The following is a 9,150-nucleotide window of genomic DNA, read 5'->3' as shown; positions in this document are numbered from 1 at the left end:
CCATTGATTCATTAACAGTACCGGTGTTTACTGACTACGGTAGTCGTAATGCTGCAAGCGGTGCGGCTTTGTAGTTTACCAGTCGTACTGAAACATTTTATTATTATTAAATTGTTTTTATTCTTTTTTCATAACGAAACATTTTGACAGAGCACCTTGATCTATATATATAATGCGCTCCGGATTATAAGGTGCACTGTCGTTTTTTGAGAAAATTAAAGGCTTTTAAGTGCGCCTTATAAAGTCCCTCCAGAAAAACGCGATTATGCGATCGCATGATTTAATGCATAATCAGCCAAAGTCCGCATATTTATGCGGGGGCCACATTTTTTCAAATACGCCGCACTTTCGCCGCATAAATTGCCTATTTCCGCGTGCAAAATATGCGGGGCTAGCATGTTTTCATAATCCCCGCATTTTCGTTGCAAAAAAGTCATATATATTAGCAGAAAGTTGAAAAATGTCAATCTACTTCACACAAGAGCAGCCATTTCCCCCTATTGCCATGGGAACGTTTTGAAGTGACGTAATTACCCGACGCGAACGTCATTGAAAAGCTGCAAACACCGTGGAGAAACCATAGATATCAGTGAAACCATGATGAAGCACGCAAATTCCCATTTGCCAGCAAAAATAACTGCAAAGCAGTTTCCCTGTGTTTTACATGAAAGTGGAGGCAAATTATTTTGCACTCCATGCAACTGCATGTTGGACCACAGACGGAAGTCGACGCTGCACAACCACTTTGCCACCGCCAAACATTTGAGGATGGTTGAAGCAACAGCGGAGGTAGCCAAGAAGAAGCAGCTCACCTACACCGAGGCATCAACTTCTAAAACAGTTGCCAGGGCTGAAAGAATCAAGGTCAGTAGCCTACAAGATTAAAGCACGTAAAATTAAGAAAATGTTGATAGTTAAATTGAAAACAGAATGAAACAGAGAGAGGTGTGTGTGAGTGTTAATGAGATTTCCAAGTATGTTGTGTGTGGATGTAAGTTAACATTAGGGTTAGATAGCCTATCAGTAGTGTAATTTCCCATGCAAGATGATTGATTTTGCCATGAAAGAATTAATTTTATTTTAATTTTAGAAACACTACTGTTATGTGAAGGCTGACTGTAATTGATTCTGTTTTATACTGCAATTTTTTGTAGGTTACACTGTGTGTGTGTGTGTACACAATACAGCCCAATGATACAAAAGTATTTTTCTGTTAGTAGATTTGTGAAACCTGGGTTGCCACCTGCACTGCAATCAACATCCCACCAACCTGTGGGAGTGACCAACCTGCACTGAAGAAATTTCTGAATGAGAATGTCATCAATGGCGGCGCCATTCCAGGGTTTCACCAGCTTCAAGATATGTACTTGGGAGCAGTATAGAGGGAGGGAAAAAAAGGAGCTGAAGACACTTCTTGCAGGAAAACCTCTTGCTGTGAAATTCGATGAGACTCCAGATGTTGAGGGGATATGTGTCCTGAATATCCTCCTTGCACCACTTGAGAAGGATCATTCTGGGAGGATCTTGGCCTACCTTGCAGATACTGTTTTCCTTGAGCAGTGCAATCATTCCACTGTATCTGTGGCTGTTGTAAGGTGCCTTCAAGAATACAGCATTAAAAACAAGGATGTGATTGTGTTCGACACTGATAATGCAGCCTACATGAAGAGGGCATTTACAGCAGCTCTGCAGTCGTTGTTCCCCAACTCACTACACATCACATGCATGGCACACATAATGAATCTCATTGGCAATGCCTTCCGCAAACCTTTTGTTCAGTTGAACAGCTTCATGCTAAGTTTCTCCCAGATGTTCTTCAATGCTGTTTCACGCAAGAGAAGATACCTCTGCTTCATGACAAACAAGCTGCCAAGAAAAAAGGCGGTCATGCCTCCAAACCCCTGTGCAACACGCTGGAACTCCTGGTTCTCTGCAGTGCAGTACCATGCACAGTACTTTGGACTGTACAAGGAGTTCATAGAGATGGAAATCGAGGTAAAAACTTTCTTCACATAATTCATATACAATTAACACTTCCTTTTCTTCATCAGTTAACTTAGGAAGTGTTTTACATTTTTTTTACTTTGTTCTTACTAAACTATTCATGTTTGTGTGTGCAAAGGGGTTGCACACACAAACATGAATAGTTTAGCAAGATCAAAGTAAAAAATGTAATTGCATTGAACATAAATATTGTATGTTTGACCTAATTCCTCTATTTCTATTTGTGTTTTTTATTTATAGGTGTGTAGCAGAAGTGCTCCGCAGTCTGTGGAGAAACTTGTTGGGAAACCGGTATCGTTCCCGTTCCTGATTAACCCTTAAAATACAATGTTAACCATTGCAAGTAAGCAGTCTTTTGCTGTCAGGTCAGAATTAGGCCTAAACCTATACCTAGCTCGTTTCAATATACCAGCAATCTAGTAATATGAAACCAATATCCTTAAACAAACAATATAGAATCAATAAACAGTCAATAACCTTTTAAATAAGAGCATGCTCACCGTCCAGCTGAGTTTCTCATCGAAGGTTGGTTGACTTTGGACCTTGCAAGGTGTAATAAAAAATGCTCTGTCTATTCTTGATAGAACTGCCTTTATAAACTGAAGTAAAGAACTAAAAAAAACGATACTTTGTCTTTATAAAATGAAAATGTATTTATACAAAAGATAAAAGTACTGGTTATACAATGACAAAAAATTGATTAGCAAAATAACAAAAGGTTACAGATAATACTTCAGCTTAGCCCACCTCAAACAGACAATTCTGTATGAGTGGATCAGTATACAGGTAGTTACCTTGTATGCAGTTCAAAAGCAATAGATGTGAAAAAACTAACTTGTTCTCGTCCGAGCAATTCAAGTTAAAATAATACAGCAGAGCAGTTATAACAAAATAATCATAGAGAATAGTATTCACCTATGATGGTACATCAATCAAAAAACCAAAAAGGAATGCACACCGAGTAGCAATTTCTCCGTAGTATTTATACAGAATCAAAAGGTGATGAAGGCATCTGGGTTTTTCCAGAGAGGAACTAAAGTTCATCACGAGTCTCTTGAGCATGACCATCACCCCTCGAAAGAGGAACTGAAGTCCACTTTAGTCTCTTGAAATTATAGCATGATCATGGCCCCTAGACAGACGATGCCATCTTCTGCAGTTTCTTCCATGCCTTGATATTCTTTCGACCTTTTCTCCCCTCTTGTTTAGGATCTTGTCTTTTGTGTGTGTGTGTGTGTGTATGTATCTGGAAGTGTGTTTGCAAGTTCACCAAAATTAATAAAACAATTTTCCCGAACAAACTCCATGAGATGCTTCAAGACCCAGATCTAGCTCAGTCCCTGAATGTCCAGATCAACATCATGGCTGAAAAGTGCAAACGCTTCCTAAGTCTTCTCGATGTCTTTCAGAGCAGACGTCCTGTGACCACAAAGATAGTCACTTATCTGGAGGATCTGCAAGTGGTCTTTGCTGCCAACAAAGAGTTGCAGTATGAGGCGTGTGCCGAATACTTTGAAGGGTTTGACTTACCACACACCACGAAGACACAGATCCTCTGCACAGTTGGTCAGGCATATGAAAACGCTGAAGAAAAGCTCACCAAGTACATGTCACACAGGCAGCCGGCCATTGAGTTTCTCTAGGAGGTCAGGGTGTTTGACCCTCGCAACATCGCATTCCTAGATGACTCCGTAGCAAGCTACAAGGCCATTCCAGGTTTCACTGCAGTGCCGGGGTATGAATTTGATTTTTACTTCAAGACTCTTGGTCCAGCAGCACTCAGAGCTGCACCATCTGGCGTGGTGGATTTGGATGTGTTTTGGGATGGCCTACAGGAGAGACTTCCTGTGCTGAGTTCCTTGGTCAAATGATACAAAGATGCTGTCTCAAACTCAGCTGATGCTGAACGCAGCAACAGCATCTACAAACTGGTGTTGTCTAACCGAAGAAGATCAACTACCAACCAAAACCTCAAAGCCTTGGTCTTCCTTTACCACAACCAACGAGTCCGCAGTGGAGCATTTGAGAGGGAGGAGATGGTGGAGGGGGAGGAGATGGAGGTAGAGGGAGAGGGGATGGAGGATGAGGATGGCGAATGATAGGCCAGTGTTAGAGGCTACACAGTTATAGTTCTCATTTTCACAGTGGACTGTTGTATCATCCAGGAGTTGATGCAACTTTACAGTTGTAAGATTGCCCTTTTTTGTTAGTATTTTAGTAGTATGTAAGTTTACGTTAACTTAAAGGGTTAGTTCACCCAAAAATGAAAATTCTGTCATTAATTACTGACCCTCATGTCACCTGACACCTGACACCCGTCAGACCTTCTTCAGACACAAATTAAGATATTTTAGTGTAAATCCGATGGCTCAGAAAGGACTCCATTGGCTCAATGCACTGTACACTCTCTAGGGATGGGTATTTCAAGCAAAAATAATATTCGAAGATCGCTGGGAATTATTCGATTTTTATTCGAAAATCGCAACTCCTCCCCCGCATGCACGCATGTAAAGGCTACACACATATAAACAGAGAGAGAGAGAGGGAGAGAGACCATTCACGCTCTCAATCTGTATGATAACAAACTGTTTGATTCATTAGGGAATAAGCTATATCAACTCAAGCCATATAATTATTGTAATATGCTGAAACATATGACTGTTATTTGACATGGCCTCAAGTTACCGCAACCGTTAAATGCCACAAGTCTACAGTGTGCGCGTGAGGTGATGTGTTCTTCTTCTGTTGTCTCAGGGTGTTTTTACTCTGGCAGTTTAGTTCGAAATGGAGCACAGTTCGCATGAAAAATTAATAATGTGAAAGCTTACATACAGAGCTTGGTGTGCACTGAGGTACTGAACCCGAGAACACACAACCGGAGTTCGGTTGCTCTCGACGTGCCGCGATTCACGTGAATAACAACACGCAGGTGTGCACTTGTTCAGGAAGAAAAGTAACCAGCGCATGCGTTTTAGCCGATTACAATGTTATTAGTTCAATAACATACATGTAAATGATGATAGTGATAGATGATAGACGATCGCGAGCAGTGTATTCGCACATATGTGCTATCAGGGCAGCAAATTAATGGCAATTCCCGTCTCCTCAAAAGAGTCTGTTAGCAAGCAGCAAAGCCGCCTTCAATCGACACACATACGGTAAACCCAAGTGTTGTTTACTCAGCTGCACATAATAGCACCAAATTAACGTTTGTGATGACGTTAGATAAACGCAAACGCACTAGGGTTCAAGTTGAGTGTGAAACCAGATGAACGCTGCGGTGGCGCAGGGAAGAATCACGCTCGGACCACAGCAAACGTGCCCAGTATAAACACCCTGAGAACGGACTGACAGCTTTAGGTGTGTTATTGGAAGCGCCTCCCTCTGGTTACATGAACGCGTCACCACCATACCGAAAACATGGGGATTTTTTTGAGGACGATAATCGCCCAAACTATTCGATATTCTATAATTAAATCAACTATCGAATATTCGAAAATCGCGGCCCATCCCTAAGACCCATAAAAGCACTAAAGACGTCGTTACAAAGTCCATCTCACTACAGTGGTTCTACAATAACTTTATGAAGCGACGAGAAAGTTTTAAAAACGCTGTACCCAATGTTTCGATCTGTTGTGGTATTTATGCAAATTAGCACATCTGTAATTAGATTATGCACCATTTGTCCATGTTAACAAACAATTGAAAAAAAATTAATAAATTTTTTGTTTGTCTTGATATAAGTAATCAATTCAGTAATTTTCATGGTGATATCTAAAGGTTAAATTTTTTACCCTATTCATGTGAGAAAAATAATGAATAGGCGTATGAATATGATATATTTGGGGTTTTTTTTCAGAACTTTTTTTTTTTTCCTTACTCAGGACATATTGAGGATACAAAATCAGTTGATTCTTTTGCAATTTGTTCACCCTTTTTTCCTAAAACGCCTGGACTAGTAGGCTATGTGCTTGCTTCAATAAAAACGAATACAGTTAGGATGAAGCTAACTAGTTACTAGCTAGCTAGTTATTAGTCATCTAACATTAAAAACACGTTTCTATTTAATGAGAAAGTCATACGAACCTCAAAGTGTTAACCTGTGACCTCTGACCTTCAACAGCTGTCACAGCTCCTGGTGCAGATGGGATATGTTGTTGCAGGAACTGATTTGCTATAGGCTACTCCTGACTGGTCGAAATCTCATGCTACTTAGGACAAATGTAATGTACAGAAGTAGCTGCACTGCTTAAATACAAAATTAAAGTTTTTGAAGGAAAATATAAGTAAAGTCACTCTGATGACAATTTTTATATGAAATGTGCATATTTACCCCCAATTGTCATGGTATGAGGAAAATTTTTGTTTTTTTAAACTTGAAACCAATTTTATTGGATCCCCTGACCCCAAAAATTTACACTTTAACACCAAATTTGTCATTATAGCGATAACAGAAGCAAAGATATGGGCTCTAGAGTATTTTCTGCGCATTGGCGGTCATTTTTGAAAAAACCTGTTTATTTCTGATACAAAGTGTGATCTCACTTGTGTCTTAGGATAAATTTATTTGTATGACCCTAAGGTACTTCCACACCAAAGGCGTCCTTTGCATCAAGACTTGAAGTCAAAGGCCAATTTTTTAGGCTTAACCTCCCTACTAGCAGCTTCACGTACTTCTGTAATTTATTTGCGTTAATATATTTTAGCGCGTTATGGACTAAGCATGTGTTAACATTGACAGCCCATATGATTTGCTTTTAAATATAAACCCTGTCTGTGAAACCAGGCCATAATATTAAATGGCCTTTATGATTAAAAATCCCCCCTCGCCCCTCAGCGCTAGTTAGTGGCACCAGTGCTACTGCTCTCAAATGAGCCCTGAATTATCAATTACTTATTGCTTGATTTGATGTTTATTTACTGCTGTTTATGTTCAGGGATGTTAAAATGTTTTGAGCAAGTAGATATTGAGTTTAAAACATAAAATATTTTTTTTGTTTAGGCTACTTAAGCATTATTCTTTAATACAAGATCTATCAAATGACTGAGTTCAGCTTTGAGAATGAAACCAACCTGAGTGTTCCTCAGTTTCTTCATGTTTCACTCTCAATGTTTCTTTAATCTTCACGTCTTCACTCTCCTCTTTAATAAACACCATCTTTATGTCTTCAGTCTCCTCTTTAATAAACACCATCTTTATGTCTTCAGTCTCCTCTTTAATAAACTCCATCTTTATGTCTTCAGTCTCCTCTTTAATAAACTCCATCTTTATGATAATATTGTGTGGCGTGGATCTCAGTCGCTTCCCCGGGAGTTTTTCAGTGTTTGTCCTGTTTAAGAGGAGAATAATTAACAGAAAGAAAAATATATCAAACTAAATCTGAGAGTCTCAATCAGCTCTAGTTCAGTAGTTCAGTCACTGGTAAGAGAGTCAGAGAGAGTTAATAGACGAGAGAGAGAGAGAGAGAGAGAGAGAGAGAGAGAGAGAGTTAATAGACGAGAGAGAGAGAGAGAGAGAGAGAGAGAGAGAGAGAGAGAGAGAGAGAGAGAGAGAGAGAGAGAGAGTTAATAGACGAGAGAGAGAGAGAGAGAGAGAGAGAGAGAGAGAGAGAGAGAGAGAGAGAGATTTGAGATTTTGAAAAATACTTTATTTACAAATCACCAAAATTCACCATTTACAAAATCACATCACAATTTATGGGATTTTTTCACTTTTTTTTTTTTTCCTTTTTAACACAATATTAAAAACAGAAAAATAATTCATCATCAACAATTGTACACAAAACATCACAACTACACCATTTCAAATCAAAAGTAGAAAGATCACACATAGCCTTATAATATCTAAAATCAATCCGAATTCTGGCTTTAAGTAAAGACTTAAAAACAACAACAACATCATCATTTCTTTGCTCGATTTTACTCTTTCTACTCATGTAGATCGCCATTTTAGCTTGCCCAAGAATAAAATTCAATAATTGAAAAATAACACGCTTTTTTTGTACATATTTAAAACCAAAAATAAAAGTTTCAGGATGAAAACATTCATTAAATTTGTTACACAATTCCTTCACCACTTCAATCAACGGATCAAGTCTGTAGCACTGCATAAAAGCATGAAAAACAGTCTCTTTTTGAGAACAAAAAGGACAACCTGCATTATTCTTAGAATCCAAAATTGACACAAAAGAATTCACTGCAATAGCACCGTGAAGGATTCTCCACTGCAAATCCCCTGTTCTTTTTGATAATGGTGGCTTGTACAAAACTCTCCACTCAGGTCTTACATCATCACCTACTTTTAAAACAGAACGCCAAGGGGTATCAACTCTCTTATCAAGTGTCTTTTTGTTGAGAATGAACACACACATTTTATACAGATCTTTCCCCACACATGAAAAAAAATCAACATATGAAAACTTTTTTTGTTGAAAGAAACAACCTGAATACTCTTCAAACTTTGGTTGAATTATTAAACAAGGAAAAGGATCTTCGTGATCAGGGACATTTGTCCCTAAAAAATAGTCCTCCAACATAATTTTTTCTTCATCCGTAAAAACTTCTTTCAATTTAGTCAGATAACGAGTCACTAAACGATCAGATCTTATTCCCAGTTTTTCCTTAACAGCTTCTACATTCTTAAAATGAGGCCCAGCTATGCACAGTAACTGATTTAAAATAAAAACTCCTGAGTTTTTTAATAACTTACTGAATCCTGGTAAAAAAATTGACTCAGTAAGATCCAGTCTTGCCTTAAAAATTAAAGGCTCATTAAGCAACCAAAAAATTGAATGGAAATTTTCAGTCCTCTGAATATGAAAAAAACTCCAAATCTTAAAAAGATGCTGATAAAAAGATGACAACTTTGAAAGATCCAGGCACTTCGGATCCATCAAAAATAGCGGTTTATCCAGTCCAAGGTTTCCAACAGTCCTAAGTAAAACACAACCGATCGCCCTCCACCTAACATTCATGGGTCCATCAAGAAGTCTTTGTAAAAACAACAGCCGAAAAGCTGCAATTCTGCTCTGGATATGAGCCAATCCTTGGCCCCCTTCCTCCTTGGGTAAAAATAAAATACTCTGCGGAATCCAATGGAGCTTGTCCCAAAAAAAGTCAACAAACACTGCTTGAATCTCAGCTATC

The sequence above is a fragment of the Gobio gobio genome (assembly GCF_949357685.1).
Source record: "Gobio gobio genome assembly, chromosome: 1".
Classification (NCBI taxonomy): Eukaryota; Metazoa; Chordata; class Actinopteri; order Cypriniformes; family Gobionidae; genus Gobio; species Gobio gobio.
The sequence above is the reverse complement of the archived record's forward strand: the minus strand, read 5'-3'. Positions refer to the sequence as shown.